The sequence below is a fragment of the Microcebus murinus genome, chromosome X (assembly GCF_040939455.1).
Source record: "Microcebus murinus isolate Inina chromosome X, M.murinus_Inina_mat1.0, whole genome shotgun sequence".
NCBI classification, from domain to species: Eukaryota; Metazoa; Chordata; class Mammalia; order Primates; family Cheirogaleidae; genus Microcebus; species Microcebus murinus.
In genome coordinates, this window is record NC_134136.1 from 61,702,965 (window position 1) to 61,724,410 (window position 21,446).

Sequence of the window (21,446 nt, forward strand, 5' to 3'; positions counted from 1 at the left end):
CTGTAGTCCCAGCTACTTCGGAGACGGAGGCAGAAGGATCACTTGAGCCCAGGAGTTTGAGGTTGCTGTGAGCTAGGCTGATGCCATAGCACTGTATACTGGGCAACGGAGTGAGAGTCTGTCTCAAAAAAAAAAATAAAATAAAATCATTAAAAAAGGGGTAGTCTCCTGATGACAGAAAATAAAGATATTCAGTATGCCATTAACCACTTTGGTATGAGTGTCAACTATAGTCGATAGCTACAGATGAACACGCACAATGACTTTAGCTGACAGCCATGATATGAAGGCTAATATCTAATTTTTCATTTATCAAAATCACATTGTGAACATTTAAAAATAACGTAATGAAAACATATATGTATATGTTACCTATTCTGATTTACTTTACAAGTAAAGCTGCCTGTAAAGTAAAACAAGCTTTCAGTGCTTTTAAGATTTCCTCATCTCACAACAGCACAACGGATTTTTCATCAATGCACAGCACAAACTATCGTGCAGACTATGAGTGCCGGCTGTGGGCAAGATTTCCCGGCCGATCACTGCCGTCTCATAGTGGTTAAAATAATGGCCTTGAAACAGGCCATGGCTGAGCCCAAGCAGGTGGCCAACATGGCCAATGAAAGGTGACTGGCAGAGCTGCTAAGGAGGCCACTGGAGATGATCTGTTCTCTGGGGCCTTGATACTCAGGCTAGATTTAGATTCACTTAGAAAGTAAAGACTGTGACTGTTATAATTCGGATGCCACAGTTAAGTGGAGGCAGAATTCTCATGGACTCATTCTCAGGCCCGAAACCTTGATTTGGCCTCTTGTGAGGCACGTACATGAATACACACATTATAGATGCGATGCCTTAATGGATTTGGGGGCACCTCATTTGGAAGGACCCTGTGTACCTTGGACTGTCTATGTGTTGCTTTAATGGTTTGATGAATCCTCATTCGGAAAGACCCTGCTTACAACAAATTGTTTATGTGCTCGGGGTGGTCCAAGAACAACAAAAACAAGAACCAAAGAAACAAAAGAACACTTACAGTGGCTAGCAATTTCATTCAGATGCCTGAACTTGTACTAATAGATACGTTTTCAGGCTGGGTAAAGGCTTGTCCTCCGCAGGTGGAGAGAGTGCCTGAAGCTCCAAAATGGGCTCCTACCAGGAGCTGCTGGCACGAGGCACATACGTCAGTGCAGAACGGGAACAAGCATCAGAGGATGATGGGATAATGCACATCCGCAGTCCAGGAAAAGAGGCCTAGTAGATAGAAAATGACATGGTGGTGATGGACACCATAGACAGACAGCTAAGGTGACACTGGACAGCTCCAAGTATCACCGTGTTTGGCTACTACATGAAAGTGCCCATCAGGGGAACTTTGCTTCCCGTCATCTCAACCTGGATCTGTTGCACAGTGTTCTGTGGTCGCCCACAAATGTTTAATGTGGACCCCAGTGTGAACCGGGTACACCATTTCTCCAAAGCAGGACACGGTAGACTCAATGATCCCATAGGTCCTTATGATATTCATAGACTCCCCTCCTCTATGTAGAATAATAATAGACATTCTTTCATATTGAAGTTAACCCACCAAATAAACAACCCCCTACATCTAGAATGAAAATTACATACATCTTGAAATTGATACAGGAAATTGAGATAAGATATTGCCACTTGTCCTCCAGATGAGGGTACCCCTATAAACAGGCTTCGTCAAGCATCAGAACAGAGTTTATGAGAGACTCTTCCTAACACCCCGAGGGATATATAATAATATAACCATTAGTAAAAACAACAGAGTAACACAACATGTCAAATGAGTGAGTCAGGTGCTAACGCTATACATGAGTTTGCCTGTTTCAAGTCTCTGTCCCGGTCGGAAACAAAAAGGAGAAAGAGACTCTATCAAGTGTCTCTAACAGGTCATTAAAACTGTCAAAAATAAAACCATGGGTCCATCATACCATAGTAAAGAGGTGTCCCATGGAAGAAGAGGACCCAAGCACCAAGTAGAGGGGCCAGCCTTTAGGCAATCTAAAGTATCTGCTTTTAATAAGAGAAAACATTAAAAAAGTTGATATTTTTACTAACTTTCTTTGATTATTTGTTTTGTCTCTAAGATAGAGGGACAACACCTTAGTGAAGATTTCCCTAGGCTATTGTGTCTTCTGTCGATCTACCTACTGCTGGCTTGTCGTCCTAAACCTGGTTCACTGCAAGTATTTCTGAAGTTACAAAAGCTGGTCTGTCAGATCACCTACAGGGTGCAACCAATAGTTCTATACTCAGAGGTCCATGTTTCTTTCTAACCCAGCCCTGTATCAGACATTGATTGTATATAAGGCGACAGTCCATTTTGCCTCCTTAGTCCTCACTGTTGCAATTATTGTTGATGACTGTTTTTTGCTGGTATTCTATTGCCATACATATATTGCCAAAGCGTTACAGTATAAACCTTCCATCTAAAATATCACCCCAATTCTACAGAAAATAACTCAAATATTACATTGCCCCCCCTTCCTATAAATATGGAAGGGTGAAATTGATGGGGGCGGGAGGAATATGTACCAGAGAATGGCCTGAAAAAACAGCAAAAATGTATTCTATCTATTTAAAACCTCACCCACTCTTGGGGAACTAAAACCTGCATCTCTGTCCCAAGCCAGTGGTCTGGAGGGGCAGTGTCCTTTGTTCTTTGTGCTACAGGAGATGGCTCAACACAACTGTCTGAGTGGAGGTTCTGGGATTGTCTTCAGCAGAAATGGGACTGACACGAGATGATCAGAATCATCGACTGTAGTTGAACAGAAATGGTCTGAAACTGAAAACCTCCCTGTGAAAACTCTGCATTTATGCCTATTATTAGGATGATGGCATTTTAAACGGGAGTCTCCATCCTCCTCATTTTCCAGCAAATTAATAAACTCCTCTTTCTTTCTCCTGAAATCACTTGTCTTCATTCTGTTGATGCAGCCTCAGGGACAAGTGCCGAGCTTCCAGTAGCAATACTTTCTTGCGGAAAGAGTTATTTCTCTTCGATAATGGTGATGTTTGAGTTTCCTTGCCAGCCTTAGTGCTAGTTGATTTAAAAAAAAAAAACCCAAATTTCTTCCCTCTTAGGGCTAAACAAACTGCTGCCTCCCACGATCTGGCCTTTGCCGACCTCTGCAACCTTACTCTCCTACCACTGCCCCCAGCACCAGCCACAGTGACCACCTGCAGTTTGTCACATGAATCAAGTCCATGTCATTCTTTGTGCTTGTTGCTCTCTGTGTTTGCAGTATCCTTGCACAGACTTTGCTTGGCTGGATACTTTCCCTGGCATCCCCACACCTCCCCCTTTCCCTCCTTGCCAGCCCATGCTCGTGGCACTTCCCACCATCTGATGTTTTCCTGTTTGCTCACGAACTGGAATGGAACAGAACAGCTCAAGGAAGGAAATGATATTTGACCATAGACCAGCAAAATGTTACAAAAACAATCACAGCTAACATTACCAGACCATTTAATACTCTCCAGGATTTGTTGCAGTTGCCGAATGTCGTGGCAGTCCAATAAGATACTTCCTTCTTATTGGTCTCTGCTGTGATTTCAATGTTGGTGTACCCCCACAATTTTTATGATGCAAGTTAGTCCCCACAGTGAAGGTACTAAGCGAAGTATCCCAAGAATGGAAAAACAAGCACCACATATATTCACCAGCAAACTGGTATTAACTGAGTAGCACCTAAGTGGACACATAGGTACTACAGTAATAGGGTATTGGGGAGGGAGAAGAGGAGAGGGGGGCGGGTATATACATACATGATGAGTGACATGTGCCCCATCTGAGAGATGGTCATGCTGGAAACTCAGACTTGTGGAGGGAGGGGGGAAAGGGCATTTATTGAAACCTTAAAATCTGTACCCCCATAATATGCCAAAATAAAAAAAGAAAAAATTCAAAAAAAAGTGGTAGGGCCTTTGGGAGGTGATTAGGTGACGAGGGCTCTACCCTCATGAACGGGACTAGTGGCCTCCCTTATAAAAGAGGCTTGTGGGAGCCTTCTATCCCCTTACAATATTTGAGGACACACAAAGGCTGACATGAAGAAGGAAGAGGCCCTTATGAGACAGCAAACCTGCTAGTGCCTCTTGCACTTCCAGAACTGCAGCCTCCAGAACTGTGAGCAATATAATCCTGTCTTTTCTGAATTACCCAGTGGAAGGTATTTTTTTAAAACAGCCTGAACAAACTGAGAGACTGTACCATCATTTTACTGACAAGGAAACAGAGAAGAAAAACAACCCTGAAAAATACACAAGTGGTAGGAGGAAGAGCTGTGACATGAATGCAAGCAGCCTACGTGGAACCCATACATTTAACCCCTCTCTGTGGTGCAAGGTGGATAAGAAGTCATAGATAATTATTTCAGGCAGCCTATGGACATGAGATGAAGTATGGATGGGAGCAGAGTGACTGTGAGCATAGACTGTGGAGACACAAGTGCACTGAGAGACAGGACCTGGGCAGTGTCCTGGCATCAAGAGAGGCCAGCCATGTTTCCAGCTGCAGAGTGCAGCCAGAGGGAAAAGCATCAGCAACAGGTGAGCAATGAGGTGGGAATTCCCGGGCGTGAAATTCACACCAATCACCTGGTTCGTCCTTCTCTTCCCATCCCATGCTGCTTAAGTTCCCAGATTCATCCCTTCACTGATTTCTGGACAAAGTGTAGAACCACTCCCTGCCCTTCTGGATCTTTGACAAAGTCTTATCCCCAAGCCCCATGTCTGGAAAAGCTCACTAATAAACATTCTCTGAGCTTCTAAAGGAGCAGCAATATTGTAGAGGATAAGTTACCTCTAAGGGAAAATTGTTCCTTTTTTCAAAAAAAAAGTAAGTCAGATATAATAATTGTATATATTTATAGGACAAAGTGTGATTATTTGATGTATTACATGCTGTAGAATGATTAAATCAAGTAAATTGACATATACTTTACTTCAAATACTACTTTCTTGTGGGGAAGATCTCAAAAACAGATGATCTCTGTCACACTGGAATTTTCTAGCCTATGAACAACATCTCTCCTTAATCCTCCCACTACACCAGCCTCTAGTCACTTCCAAACAATGGTTTAGGAAGCTAAGAAACCAGAGACAGACAGCTGAATCATTACCACCATGTACGTGGCAATACACAACAATCAAGCTAACTGTGTGTACTGTCTCACTTTCCTAAAGCATAGTTGGGAAGTGATTTTAACCAATCTGATTCTGCTGTTTCTTCAGACTTGTACTTGGAGGACAGTGAGTCCATCTTTCCCAGCTAGTGTTTCCTGTGATAGTCCAGGCTGGGTAGGGCAACATCATGAACTATTGCAAATGCACGCCTTGCAGCTTCACCTTTCCCACTCAAAATAATCTTTTCTGCAGGTGGGACGGTTATGTCGTTAGAGTGCCAATCCCGGTAGTGCTGCCCAAGCCACTCAAAGTCCAACTAACATGGCCCAGTAACTCTGTGTTTCCCCTTCCACCTTGGGCACAGATGAATTCAAAATTGAAATTTAGTCAACCCTTGGTGAGAGTTGGACGTTTCTATTTATACTGACTCGCATATTGAGAGCAGCTCAGCAGAGGCCTGTTGAAAAAGGGGAGGGTCCAGTCCTACCTCCGGTACTCATGAAGCCAGTAACCTTGGCAAATGAGATCTGAAACTGCTTTATCATTCATCCTATAGCATAAGAAATTAGTCTTCTAGAATCTGTGCATGGAAACATGAAGTCAGTCATGTCATCAGAGAAGAGACAGCTTATGCCTGAAGCTGGAAGGGTGGGACAAAATATTGAGAGATAGAAAGACAGGGAAAGGCATGAAATCCAGGAGAGTTGTTTGCGTTCAGTGTTGTGATTAATCCTGGGAGGCTGCTATGATTTACCTGTGGATGGCTTCCTCTGGCCATAGCACAATTATGGAAACCTCAACTGCATTGATAAAATCGCAAAGACAAACCTTGGGTCCCTGACATCTTCCTCATCCCACTGCTTTCAGATCCCAAGGACCATATAATTCTTCTTCCTCCCACCCTCTATATCTGTCCATGTGCCCACTTAAAAGAAAAAACAACTTCTACCTGGCAGGGTAAGGAGTAAAAGCATGGAAGGCTTCCTGGAGGAGAGGGCAATTGAAGTGGGCCTAGAGAAACTGGGTGAGCCTGATTTCCAAAGTCAGAAATGCCAGGAAGGGGGTGGAGCAAGATGGCAGATGAGAAACACTGCCAGACAGAGTGTCTCTGCAGAAAAGACAGATTCTAGCAGAAATTAGAAAAAAGAAGCAAGAAGACGAGCATACAGCGGACGAGGGATGGAAGGAGGGGTACCTGAAACCCCGGGAGACTCCACGGGAGGAGTCTAGTTCTTCTCATCAGCTCATGGGACATTCTCTAAGATGGACCATATCCTAGGACACAAAGTAAATCTCAAGAAATTTAAAAAAATAGAAATCATACCATGTACCTTCTCAGATCACAGTGGAATAAAAGTAGAAATCAACCCTAACAGAAACTCACATTTCTACACAAAAACGTGGAAATTAAACAACCTCCTACTAAATGATTACTTCATAAATGAAGAAATCAAGACAGAAATAAAACAATTCTATGAAGAAAACGACAATGGAGAGACAAGTTATCAACTCCTCTGGGACACAGCTAAAGCAGTTCTGAGAGGAAAGTTTATCTCCATAAATGCCTATAACCAAAAGACAAGAAGATCACAAATAGGCAATCTAATGAAACGACTCAAGGAGCTGGAAAAAGAAGAACAGACCAACGCCAAACCCAGAAGAAGAAGTGAAATCAACAAGATCAAATCAGAACTAAACGAAATTGAAAACAGGGAAGCTATTCAGGAGATTAATAAAACAAAAAGTTGGTTCTTTGAAAAAATAAACAAAATTGACACACCATTGGCTAAGCTAACGAAAAGCATAAAAGAGAAATCTCTAATAAGCTCCATCAGGAATAAAAAAGGAGATATCACAACTGATCCCAAAGAGATACAAGATACAATTTATGAATACTACAAAAATCTTTATGCACACAAACTGGAAAATGTGGAGAAAATGGACAAATTTCTAGAAACACACAGCCTCCCTAGGCTCAACCAGGAAGAAATAGATTCCCTGAACAGACCAATCTCAACAGCTGAAATAGAAACAGCAATTAAAAATCTCCCTAAAAAGAAAAGTCTTGGTCCAGATGGCTTCACACCCGAATTTTACCACACTTACAAAGAATAACTAGTACCTATCTTGCAGAAACTTTTCCACAACATCGAGAAGAACGGAAACCTCCCCGACACCTTTTATGAAGCGAATATTACTCTGATACCAAAAACCAGGAAAGGATGCAACAAAAAAAGAAAACTACAGACCAATATCCCTAATGAATATAGATGCAAAAATTTTCAACAAAATCTTAGCTAAGTGAATTCAGACACTTATCAAAAAAATAATCCACCACGACCAAGTGGGCTTCATCCCATGGATGCAGGGATGGTTCAACATACGTAAATCTATATGCAATTCACCACACAAACAGAAGCAAAAACAAAGACCACATGATTCTTTCAATAGATGCAGAAAAAGCTTCTGACAAAATTCAACACCCTTTCATGATACGAACACTTAAGAAAATAGGCATAGAAGGGACATACCTAAAAATGATACAAGCCATATGTGACAGACCCATAGCCAACATCATACTGAATGGGGAAAAATTGAAATCATTCCCACTTAAAACTGGAACCAGACAAGGCTGCCCACTATCTCCATTTCTGTTCAACATAGTGCTGGAAGTCTTGGCTACAGCAAGCAGACAGGAAAATGGAATCAAAGGTATCCAAATAGGGGCAGAAGAGATCAAACTTTCACTGTTTGCTGATGATATGATATTGTATCTAGAAAACCCCAAAGATTCAACGAAGAAACTCCTGGAACTGGATCAATGAATTTAGTAAAGTCTCAGGATACCAAATCAATACACAGAATTCAGAGGCATTCATATACGCCAACAACAATCTAATTGAGAACCAAATCAAAGACTCAATTCCCTTCACAATAGCAACAAAGAAATTAAAGTACCTAGGAATATACTTAACCAAGGACGTAAAAGACCTCTACAGGGAGAACTATGAAACACTGAGGAAGGAAATAGTAGAGGATGTAATCAGATGGAAATCCATACCATGCTCGTGGATCGGTAGACTCAATATCATCAAAATGTCTATACTACCCAAACTGATCTACAGATTCAATGCAATACCTATTAAATCCCATCAGCATTCTTCACAGATATAGAAAAAATAATTTTACACTTCGTATGGAACCAAAGAAGACCCCACATATCAAGAGCAATTCTAGGCAACAAAAACAAAATGGGAGGCATTAATATGCCACATATCAAACTATACTACAAAGCTGTAGTAATTAAATCAATCTGGTATTGGCACAAAAATAGGAATATTGACCAGTGGAACAGATGTGAAAACCCTGATATAAAACCATCCTCATATAGCCATCTAATCTTTGACAAAGCAGACAAAAATATATGCTGGGGAAAGAATCTCTTTTCAATAAATGGTGCTGGGAAAACTGGATAGCCACCTGTAGAAGGCTAAAACAGGACCCACACCTTTCACCTCTCACAAAAACCAACTCACGCTGGATAACAGACTTAAACCTAAGGTATGAAACTATTAGAACTCTAGAGGAAAAAGTTGGAAACACTCTCCTAGACGTCGGCCTGGGCAAAGAGTTTATGAAGAAGTCCCCAAAGGCAGTCACAGCAGCAACAAAAATAAATAAATGGGACATGATGAAACTACAAAGCTTCTGCACAGCCAAAGAAATAGTCATGAAAGTAAACAGACAACCTACAGAATGGGAGAAAATTTTTGCATCCTACGCATCCGATAAAGGATTGATAACTAGAATATACTTAGAACTCACGAAAATCAGGAAGAAAAAATCAAATAACCCCATTAAAAAGTGGGCAAAGACTTGAACAGAAACTTTTCTAAAGAAGACAGAAGAATGGCCAACAAACATATGAAAAAATGCTCAACATCTCTAATCATCAGGGAAATGCAAATCAAAACCACAATGAGATATCACTTAACCCCAGTGAGAATGGCCTTTATCAAAAAATCTCCAAACAATAAATGCTGGCGTGGTTGCGGAGAGAGAGGAACACTCCTACACTGCTGGTGGGACTGCAAACTAGTTCAACCTCTGTGGAAAGCAATATGGAGATATCTTAAAGCGATACAAGTGATTCTACCATTTGATCCAGCAATCCCATTGCTGGGCATCAACCCAAAAGATCCAATGACACTCTACAAAAAAGACACCTGCACTCGAATGTTTATAGCAGCACAATTCATAATTGCAAGGCTGTGGAAACAGCCCAAGTGTCCATCAATCCAAGAATGGATTAATAAAATGTTGTATATGTATACCATGGAGTACTATTCAGCTCTAAGAAACAATGGTGACATAGCACATCTTATATTTTCCTGGTTAGAGCTGGAACCCATACTATTAAGTGAAGTTTCCCAAGAATGGAAAAACAAGCACCACATATACTCACCAGCAAATTGGTATTAACTGAACAGCAAAGTGGTCACATAGGTACTACAGTAATAGGGTACTGGGCAGGTGGGAGGGGGTAGGGGGTCGGGTATATACATACATAATGAGTGAGATGTGCACCATCTGGGGGATGGTCATGATGGAGACTCAGACTTGTGGGGGGAGGGAGGGAAATGGGCATTTATTGAAACCTTAAAATCTGTACCCCCATAATATGCCGAAATAAAAAAAAAAACTGTAAAAAAAAAATAAAAATGTGTAGCATGCAAAAAAAAAAAAAAAATGCCAGGAAACCAGGGATATATTATGTGCGGAGGCCTGGGTAAGAGAACTGGATATGGAGAGAGGAGCACAGTTATATAAGCTACAGTATCAGAAAGGCCTGCGTTATTTGGCTGGGCCTTTAGGTATTGGTTGAGTTTTCCCTTATAAACCTGGAGCTCAAGGTCGGGTTTCTTGTCAATCATTTTCGACCCCCAATGACGTTGTTTGAAGGCGGGGCCTTAGACTGGGTGTCCAGGCATCCGTACCACGTGACCAGGTAGATACCGTTAAAGTCTGGATTGTCCTGTGGGGCTTCCGTGGAAAGTTTCCCGAGGATATGTGGGAATATGGCGGCACCCGCCTTCCGGGATCAGAAAATGTAAGTTTACTTGGTTTTAATTCTTAATTACTGAGTTTTGTGGTGATCTGATCGAATCGGGTTTCTGATGTGTTGTGACATCTTTAAGGGATGTGTGTGATGGGCCAATGGATTGTTGACAGGGAAGCTCCCTAGTCACGTCTGGCCCAGTGTTGTGCTTGATGGAACAACGTGATGAGTGTTTGCGATCATTTTGTTTGTTTAAATGTTGGTCATGGACACCCTTCCTTTCTCTGGATCCTAAGGTTTTGTGGTGTTCTGAAGTTAAAAATGAGGAAATGATAATGTGATCGACGAGCCGCTGTTGGTATAGCCCCGAAAACGGTGGCTGTTGGTCGCCGGGCACCTGAGTTTGCCTTTATTTTTTACAGTCCTTAGGTCGATATTATCACCACTTATTTCTTTAACGTTTTTATTTTGCCACCATTCGCCATTCGGTTTTCATATTTCTGTTCCTTTAGAAGTGACAAGGGGGGAAGTTACCTCCTGAGGTGGGGTTATGACAGCCGACTGCAGTTAGCTGCCTTACTTGCCAGTTTAGTCTCTCATTTAACATGATTATATGTTTAATGTAATCTGTTATGGTTCAAGTTCAGAATCGGTCTCCTTCATATGTTGTGTTCACAAGAACAAAAAAGCGTTTTGAATATTTCTACGTGAAATTAGGCAATGGACTTCCAGCTTGTTCAGTAACCCCAGGGAATCGCCTGGCCGTGCTCCTTGAACTCAGTTTTGTGCTTTTGTATAATACACTTGTCTATTTAATATCACAGTATTCAGCCAAAAGCACCTCTTAAAATACTTGCTGGTATTGACACTTTAAGGATATGGAAAATAGCAGTCGGGTTGGCAAGAGCTTATATCTTTAAGACCCTAAGGGAATGAAACCCCCAGAGATCCTATTTATTGGTTTAGTTTTTGGTATACTGACTTGGGATTTTTTCATGACATGGCAATCATTTGGATTTGGTTAAATTTCTTTTGGCTTTGTTTCATAAATATTTCTCAAACGAAGGTATTTTCAGTGTGCATATTGTGAAGTGATTCATCTGGTTAAGCAGGTGACGTTTTAAATCACGTGACATGGCTGCCCGTCAGCCGCTTTTTTTCAGACAAATTGGGCCCAGTTTGGCATTTAATTTTACCTGTTCCTCCTCCCGTCGCATTCAATTAACTTTTGGTCCCAGGGCTCTTCATAAGGGGCTTTAAAAGGTTTTGTGTTGATAGAGAGTAAATTAATGTAGGATTGATTAATTGCCTTTTGTTTTCTATCATAATTTCTTGTGTTATATAATTAAAAATATTCTAGTGTTGTTCTCTCCCCATGAATGTACTTTGTTTCTTTTCTTGTACCCTCTCTCAGCGGATCCATAAATGTACTTTAAAGAAAATGTTGTGGGACAGGGTGGATTGGTAAATGCAGAACGTCATTAAGGGGCCGCGTGCTCCATATTTTACGACAGTGAATGCTCTTAACCATCCCTTCTCCTAGGGTGGAGTTTTATTTTAGAGAAGTCGGTGTTTCCTATCATTGTATTCAAATAAAGGTGCTCCCGCCTGTTCTCATAAGTTTGGGTAAACAGTTTTTGTACTTTGAAATGCACAAGTAAGAAAAATAATGTTTTGATTGGGTTTGTGCTTCGTGCTTTACGACAGCTCCGCCCACATGTTGCCGGCTACATGAAGTTTGACTTGATTTTACCATCAAATTGTTTTAATATCACTGGATTGGTTGAGGTTTTAGGCTTTGTGTTATCTTATTTCATAGATGTACCCAAATGAAGCAAGCTTTGTGGCATTTTCGATTTCCAACCGCACACATTGACTAAGCCGCCACTTGTTCTACGGCAGTGAATGCCCGGAAGTACTGGTCGCCTGTCACCTCTGCACATTGTTGGGAATTTCATTTCCCACATGAATTGCGTGCTCAATATCACGTTATTTAATCCAATTCTGTCCTGAGGCTGTTGCATAAGTTTCCTTTAAATGTAATGGGGAATTTCCCATTTATAAATGAAGAAAGTCACAGATTGAGTGCTTTCACTTATATGGGAGTGAATTGACAATTGCAGGTCATGTTGCACAGTTTTATTTTTCAAGCACAATGGTGTATTTAATGCACTGTTTTTGTTCAAATGTAGTGTTAGTGCCTTTCCAGGTGTTCTTTCATAGAAAAAAAACCAAAAACACGATTCATGTATTTTTTTAGATGTCACAAGTTAAAGAGAAATGAGTGTTGAAGGCCTAGCCTGGGAAGGACAAGAATTGGGTGGAATGGGCTACTTCTATTGACTGATTCCACTATGACCTGTGGTTCCCTTTGAACGGAGCAGTGGAGCCTCTGAAAGGCACTGTTACCTGGTGTTGTGGCACAGTTCCTGCAATCTCTGTGTTACGTTGCCTTTCATGAATTTGGCCTACCTGGCATTGGCTGAATAATTGTGTACTCAGTCCCCACTAGGTATATTCAGCAGCTCTTGTTCATAAGGGTAATAGGATACCCACTCCAGCCCCCTAGCTACATTATGAGTTGCCATGTGTGTGTCCCCAGTGATGCTAGTCTTGCAGATCTGTACAATTGCCATCTCCTTCAGGACCGGTGTTGGAAAAGTCCAGAACTGGTCAGCATGGGAGCCTGTATCATGACTAGCGTGGAACTGGAATTAACTCTCCGGAGGAGCCAGCCAGGTAAGAACAACGTTCAATAGTGTGAGGTGACAAGTGTTGGGCAGAGCGCATCACCCATCTGTTCTTACCTGTACCATCATTTAGGAAGGTGTGGAAACCACTGTCCTGGGACTAGAAGCTAGGAACTGCCATCAGTGTTAAGGTCTGTCCATGGGTGCTGCTTCTTACCTTCATGATTGAGACCCTGCTAGAGACTAACATCTTTTCCCAGGCATTAGTGGTGTTCCTGTGGTCACTGACAATGTCCCATTACAGCCAGCTTGAATTTATTTGAATGCTATGGTTTCAAAAATCCAGATCTTGGCATTTTAGCTTAAAGATTTTGATGCTTTGATCCTATTTGGTATCTTTTGCACTAACAGGCAATAGCAGGATGAACTCGAGTGGATGGTCAAAAGTCAACTCCAGGAATGGAGGGAATGTGGGATGCAGCCCAGATGACTTTCTATTTCTGGTTCAAAAATGGATCTGAAGGTATTACAAAGCCATGTTTATCTATGTAAAAGGGGAGGCTTGGGACCTGTGTGCCAAGTGGCTGGTGGAGAATGGTAGTATGTGGGTCTGCCTCCACCATGGAGGGGAGGGCATTTATTTCAGAGGAGACTTGGAGACAGACAGTAACAATCAAAGTAATGCATAAGTCAGTATGCCTTCAAATCTTCACCCATTCTTGCTTCCTGGCCATTTCTTTGCTTTGCAGACATTACTGGGAGCACACCTCACGTCTCATTCACTGTCTCCAGTACCTGAGTCCAAAAGAGGTGCCCAAGGAAGTAGTATCCCATTTCCTGACTCTACATGTTGGAGAAAAACATTAGGGTGCTCCGTTTAACCCCCTCCCTACCACTGCTCCCCTACCCCTGTACAAGCTCTTTAGAGTTTGCTACATTATCATTTAAATGTTTGTGTTCTTTCCCAGGGCCAGCAAGCCTCCTCAGGGGTGTCTGCGGAATCTCTCTGGAAACCCGACCTCATCAACCGTGCTGTGAAGCAAGAGGCAACCCAGGACTTCAGGCTTTTCCTTCTCCTGAGCAACTTTCTGATCTGGACAACTCAGACACTGCGCATGGAGGCTGCCAGGACTCAGGCCTCTGTACTCATCAGGACTCTTTACCATTTGTCAATGGTGCAGGCTGGTGGGGGCCTGGTAACTGGCAGTGCTAGAGAGGTCTCTCTCTTGGCCTATGTAAAGTCATTTATTTTGTGTGCGGTGATTTATTCATTGAAATGCGGGTGAAGACATTTGACAAGGTGACAGAGGAAATTAACGTGCTAATTGGAAATGTGCACTATCCTAAGATATTCTTATGTTGACTTTGAACCTTTAGTCTCAATAGGTCCTTTTGGGTCCTGTAGTTTTCTATTGGCACACGTTTCGTTGAGAAGGTAGCATCACAGAACTTGAAGTTCACTCACCTTAGTTCAAATTCCACATTTCTTTGGGAAGAGACCCTAAAGTGTCTATCTTTTATTCAGCATGTTGTCATTCATAAACTTTTCACTTGTCACTGTCATTGGTTAACTTACTTTTAATCCTTGGAAGATGAGAGTCATTTTTATTTTCCAACCAATGTAAAATTGAGGCCTCAGATCCATGGAAAAACGTTACCCCGACCCATGCCTGTTAACCAAATATTGTGATGATGACCAAGAATGGCTTATTTCTTAGTCAAAAGCCCTTGTGAAACTTGAGGTAACTGTGATGCTTCCTCCCTGTTACACATGAACGTGTTGTGCCCTCTGCCTCTGCAATGTCACTGCCATCTTTGGTCTTCTTGTCTTTTGTGAGTGGGGAAGCCTTGGGGGAAGACCGAAATGCGTGTCTTGGTTGATAGGTACACTAAGTAATAGCATGGAAGCAGCATTCTCAAGGTAGAGGATGCCAAAAGGGTGTTTCCCTAATTGGTGGCAGTCCCACTGATTCCAGCCTTTGATGAAAGAGGTGGACCTCCATAGAATTTAAGTTGAGACTTGGTTCCTTGGAACTTTCCGAAGAGTTCATTCCTAGGCCAGCCTTGTCACTTAATTTTCTCTGGTGTATAGTCATTGAATGTCTACTCACTAGTCATAATGGTAATGTGCTGTAAATTCTTGGTGTGCAGTCTTTCACATCACACTCCAATTTGCCTTAAAGTGCTTTCTCATGCCTGTTTTTTATATGAGTGCTAGGAAGAGAGAGGATTAAATTGGCCACTACAAGGCAAGGCCTTTGACTGAAACTCTGTAGATTATTTAAGTAGAGGGAGACAATTTATTTTGCTACTATTTGATGAAATGGTACAACATACATAAGGGCTGATGTGCTAATTTTTCAACTGGTTGTGAAATGACTTTTCAGTTTATACAGTTGCTATGTAGTCATGTACAAAGCTGAGCTATTTCAGGAGAATATAATGAAATTTAATCCACTGAAATCCCTACATGTAGACATACACTGATACTGTGACCATTTTGTATAATTAGCAGTGAGGCTTTTTCCTGGCAGTACCTATTTTATAAGTTCCAACCTTTGTCACGACTGTTTATGAAGTAAATATCTGGTTTCCCATTGAGAAATTTGAGAATAGCCTTTGATACTGTTTCTTACTTTTGAGGCACAATTATAGCCCTGAGAATTGAAGGCCTGGATCTCCCACCTTAAATACCAACTCTTGTCTTCCTGGTGCCTAAGTGTCTATGCTTGAATATAAGGCACAGGCACAGGTGTAGGCATTAGGCATGGAGAACAATGCAACTGATTGTATTTCTTGTAAGACTGCCTCCCTGTTTGACATTTGTACTCACGTAGAAGCACTGGTCGTTTTGAGAAGCATCTTGGGCTACTGGAAATGATGGTGATGGTTGTGACAATGATGTTGATGGTAGTGGTGATGAAGCCAAAAGAAATAAGCCAGGGCTATCACTGATGGAAAGGTCACTAGAACGAAGCACTGTGCTCAGTACAATGGGTTCTCACCTCATCCTCTCAAAACCATGAGTTAAATGTACTGTTATTCCCATTTTACAGAGTACATTAATGATTACAGAACCTTGCCATGGTAACAAAGGCAGGATCAATTAGGAGGGGGAATAAGATCCAGCTTCAGATGGTTCTGAATCCCGTGGTATTAATCATAGGCTGTGAGAACTTTTAAGAATGTTTTTGTTGCTTGAAAAATAATACCCCAGGCTCCGTCTCCTGTCCATTCTGGTCCATGTGGATATCCAGAGGTCACACTGGGTGTTTTTGTAGCAGAAGCAATACGTGCTGATGACAATGCTCCTCAAAAGCCAGGGCAATACACCTTCAACTAATAGATTTCATGGCGGGATCCCCAGCCACTTTGATTATCTGCTCTTGATGGGAAGAATTATAGGGGTTCGAGAGTGAGACAGGGGTAGAGACTTCTGTTATCAGGAAAGATGGAATGACACATTGCATGTGGTTGCTCCATCGGGGGCCTATTGACTCTAGGTGGGAAAGGGCTGGGAACAGTGGCACCTGGCAGAGCTGCTGGGAGAAGTGGAGGCTGAGGGACTCTGGCGGGGACGTTCTCAGAGGCTTTGTGTGTTCAAGGGAGTGTCTCCGGCCCCTTCCCCATGCCTGGCACTGCACCAGAGGGTATTGTGGAATGTGACTTGGGAAAATCTGGCTCTTAGGCAAAGATGAGAGTTTATTAAGGGGGCAGAACTTGGCTGTCCATTATGAATGAGCATTCTGGACTTCCCTGTTAATGAGGACTTAACAATTTCTGGCTAATCAGGTGCACTGCCTTAGCCTATGGGAAAGGGCTTGGAGGAACGTGTTATTATATGGTATCATCATAGATTAATCTGTGGGAGTCTTCTGAGAGGCACCTGTGTTTTTTTCTGGGGTACGTTTCTCCCTTGGATGGTCTCACCACTGAGTCTTTCATGCTGATAATGAGCTGTGTTCACAAGTGGAGACTGATGAAAGTGAACTGCTGTTGCTATAGGGCCTCCCAATGCACTGCTTTACCCTCTGTCAAATGGCTTGAGGAAATGTGATCCTTCCCCTATTATATGTAGCCTCATAGGGTAATCTGAGCGTGTCTTCTTAGAGGCACCTGTTATTGTTTCTGGGGGACATTTCTGTCTTGTATGGTCTCAACACTGAGTCTTTCATGCTGATAGTGAGGTGTGTTCACTAGCAGACACTTATGAAAGTGAACTGCTTTTGCTGCTATGACCTCCCAATTTACTTAACCTCTCTCTCCTCCGTCCCACTCCAGTGGCTCTGAAGCCTTGTGTAAATTCCTATAGGAACGAGACAGCTTCACCGGCAGTATCTGTAGCAAGTAGAATTTTGAATCCAGTGGAGACACATTTGATGGCCAGTGGTCAGGCTGTCTCCTCCTATGCTAATGTGCTGAACACAAGGGTTTGCACTATGCACAGCAAGGGTGGCCCAGGGATCATGAGCACTCCTGTTTCAGAGAGGGGGAATGAAGTTGGCGTTTTGGCCAAGCATTTCTCTATTAGCTTCCTACACTCTTCCGTTGATCATACTCTGCACTTTGGTGGGAAGGAAAATCCACATGGGTTCTGCCACTGACCAAAATATGAAGCTGGTGACGCTGGGATCCTCTTGCATGTCTCCCCTTGAGCCTGCTGTCCAGGAACCTTCTGAGTTATGTTAGGTGTCCAGAATGGCAACTTAAGTTGTCTTGTTGGTCATGCTGAAAGGGGCACATCCCTGTCAGCTGAATGTGTCACGTTTCCCGTCCACTGATGTAAACTGTCACCACTTTGTGGTCTAGCCCATCAGTCACTTTGCTCTTCTCAGAAGGGTGTTTACATAGGCACGAGAAGTTGCCTGAACCCTCAAGACTGTCCTAGACAGCTCAGTGAGGGATTCATGCATCTTGTGTAGTACCACAGCCACTGAAGCTGTTAAAGGACAGGAGGCAGTTGCAATGTGAAGAAGGGAGGGCTCCGAGGTCTCCCTATGTCAGGGTATTCCAGGATCCTAGAAGGAATGTCAGGAGTCTCCTGGGCATGAGGAGAATATAGAGAGTTTGGAAGACATGGGAGTTGGGGGTGAATATCGTGATGGGCAATAGCGTTCAAGGAGGCACCTGCCTCTTTGCCCCTTCCCCTCCCTTGCAGCACGTGTGGGTCGGCATAGCTGGGGAACCAAAGACAACAATGTAACTTCATGGAGGTGATACAGGAAAATATGTGCCTAGGGATGTTGATACATTTATGATGGGGGCAGGTCCTTATTTTCCCTTTCCTGGTCATTGGGGGTTTATGTGTTGTTGACATTTTGGCTGTGTCCACTCCTCTGTGCACTGCCCTAGACCTGTGAAAAATGGCCACAGGTGTAGGTGGGGCTTCACTCTCTTATATTGTTGCATAGTGCAACAGGGGGAAGGAGAACTGGGCTGGATGTTCTGTTGCCTTTGTTGGTACTTCTGTCCTTCCTGGCCCACTGTGTTCTCTCATCTCCTTTGTATTCCAGGATTTTCTCCTGTAACTATAGGGAGCCTTGTGTGCTGCCTGTGCTGTGCATTTGCCTCTTTTGTAGTCAGACCCTGATGAGATTCTGGATTCAGCTGCTTAAGGTGTCCCCTGTGTGCCTAGCTCTCATGCAGTCCAAATATGTTACTGTCAGGTCCTTGTCCATTCCTGATTTTTAAAATTGGCAGAAGCATATTTGATTTTTCAAAATGTTTACGACATTTTAGAGAGGTACATGGAGAACTTCACAGTTTCCAGTTTTCTAAGGGAAATGCTCTAAGAAAAGGGAAAGGTTAGTTTTCTTTTCTCAACAGGGAGGTGTAAACTTTAATTTCACTTTTTACTGTGTCACTCAGTCAGGCACCATGACTTATTGTCTGCTACGTCTTGTTAATGCCATCTTTCTTGGCAGAGAATGTATTTTACAGACCACGTGTCAAATTGTGCTGACTAATTCTAGTTTCTTTGCCTAAGAAATGTGTTTGCTGATTTGATCATGGATTTTGTAAGGTCCTTGTGTTCTTACAATAAAATATGGTTCTTGGAGAAACTCCCATGTGTATGTTTTATTATTCAAAAGAAAGAAATCATGATCAATGAATCATGTCTCTTGCATGTGCATCCTACCATGTACAGGGTGACATATATGAGCTCTGTACTCTGGGACCTTGAGGTGAGGGCTTTTGTGGCAAGGTTTAGGGTTTCCAAGCCAAGACTTAAGTTCTCCCAGTTTTAAAGAAAGAATGGTGGTAAGTGATCTGATACCTCCTTATACAAGGTGATCTGAAGAGCACAAGTCTGAATTTGGATATTGTGTGGCTGACAGGGGTGTCTCCTGATCACAGGAAGGGTAAGGCAGAAGTAGAGTGAGCAGTAAGGTTCTGCAGGACGCAGTTCAGAAGTCATGAGGACCAAAACTGGAAGAGTGAGCAGGCAGTTCATTCCCACTCCTGCCTGCCTAAAATCTTGGTCCTCCAGTCTTAGAAATGTGTCTTTGTATCACACAACCTGCCTTTGAATGGAGCCAGGTAAAAGGGGCAGATGCTTCTGAGCATTATCTGTTCCTTAAAAACATCAGTACTCTTCTGAATGTGTCAGATTTCCAATTAATTACCATTATGTATCCTTTGTTGAGCTGACCAGTGTCTCAGCATTTTATGAATTAACAGTTGCAGTAGGTAGTGAGGATCAGTGGCTCCACTACCAGAGAATTTTCAGATGTTTTATCCTGCTTAGGCAGCTGAAGCCTTGTGGTTATTACGTGTCCCCTCCAGGGTAGCCCGTCCTGCCTGTGCATGTGCCACACTGAGTGGTTGGGCATGTGCCTCTCCCTGTGTTGTCATAGAGATATTGGGCTACAGCAGTGAACAACTCTAGTGTTGTCATTCAGTCTACAGAGCTGAAAAGTCTCATGTCCTGCCTCAGAATTCAAGGAACCTCCTCCCCAAATCCCATGGAGCAGCTGGAACTTTATTTTTATGCCGACTATTATTGTCTTCTTTTAAGTCATGGGTGGCCCATTTACTGTTAGCTACTCCCCCCCCCCAATTATTCATGTTTTCAGCAAGGTGAAAAGTAGAGACAACTGATGAGGTTTGGGTTAAGATAGAGGTGGGAATGTTCACATGTATTTTCCACTCCAGTCTGGCAAATATGAATGGGTAGGTCGTTGTTCTCCCCAAGAAGGACTTTTGGAACTGGAAAGTCCTGAGGGGTGTTGGTACTTGCCTCCATTTCTTGAGTGCTTCATACATGCCACGCTGTATGTTCCCCATACATATCTATTGCCCTGGCAGGTAAATAATGAAAATGATTGAGAACCTGGTTCAGACACTGGACACCTTGGCACTCAGCACAGAATTCCTGGTGCCCATTCTGTGCGTGTATACACTTAGCCGCGATAAACATGATGTGTGTGCACGCACAGCGCTCCCCCATTCCAGTGGAGGGTGAGGCTGTCTCATTGCCCCCAGGCACAGGCCTCTCCATTAGCCTTAAGGGGTTCCCTTCTCCCCTTCCACCTCTCCGTTTTTCTTAAATGTGGTCCCAAGATAGATGGGAGCTAGTGTGTGGGTCGCAACCAGTGGCAAGGAGGGACTGCTAAGTGTCCCACCCCTTCAGTGTTCCTTTCTCCACCCTTTTTATGGTTGTCATCCCCACCCCAGGAATGTCAGGGACTTCAATGCATTGAGTGCCCTCTCTGACAAGCATTTGCATGGTAAAATCTCAGCACAATTATAGTTGACCGTTCAGGCACTGTGGGAGGGATTTTGGCCAGGGCCCGAGTTCAGAGTGAGGGCATGCTCAGGGCGGGGGAAAGCTGTGCGTGTCCAAGAAGTATCCAGGGCAGAAGTGTCCTCATGGCAGAGGGAGTGGAGACAGCTGATCCTGTGTAGCTGGTTTGGCCCTGCTGTCCTCCCTACCTTCCTGCCTCTCTCCCCTTCTGTCTGTGTCTCTCTCTGCAGATCTAGGTGTCTACCTGTCCAACTGTGTGTTTCCCAGGGACACAGGTGCTCACCTGGCACACTCTGGGCCAGGTCCCTGGTGATAGAGGTGGTCCAGGAGAGCTGTGGAGTCTGGTCTCTAGTGAGGGTTCTGAGTTTCCCTACAGATTCCAGTAGGTGATTTGGGTCAGCCCCGGACCACCAATGCAGTTACCAGTGAGAATCAACCATCGGTGCCTATTCCATGTCCCAGAGGAGTGGACCTGGACTACTGAGCCCGGGTCTGAGAGGACAGGAGCTGGTCGGCCATACGCCCCATGCCAGCCTTCTGTTTCTAGGACGTGGGCCCCTTGTCATGAGGGGAAGGAGGGCTAGAGCAATTCTGACAGTACCAAAAGTTAAACAAAACTTACAGGTTAATGGCACAGTGCCCTAAATGAGAGTGCCCACATTTCAAACACTTTCCATAAATTCGAGGGTCCCTGGGCCCCATTATTGCCGCTGAGAAACTGATACATAGGCCAAAGTCCTGATGAGGTAACACAATAAAAAGTCACAGATGACCCTGAATATTTAATAGC

General features: G+C 43.2%; 1 long non-coding RNA gene across 1 annotated transcript; it reads left to right on the forward strand.

The window, feature by feature from the left end:
* The first annotated feature begins 10,253 nt into the window (after positions 1-10,253).
* LOC142865860 (uncharacterized) lies at positions 10,254-20,645 on the forward strand. The gene is made up of 3 exons (XR_012915950.1): positions 10,254-12,958; positions 13,321-13,432; positions 13,878-20,645. It is a non-coding gene; the product is annotated as an uncharacterized LOC142865860 (long non-coding RNA).
* Positions 20,646-21,446: the final 801 nt, after the last annotated feature.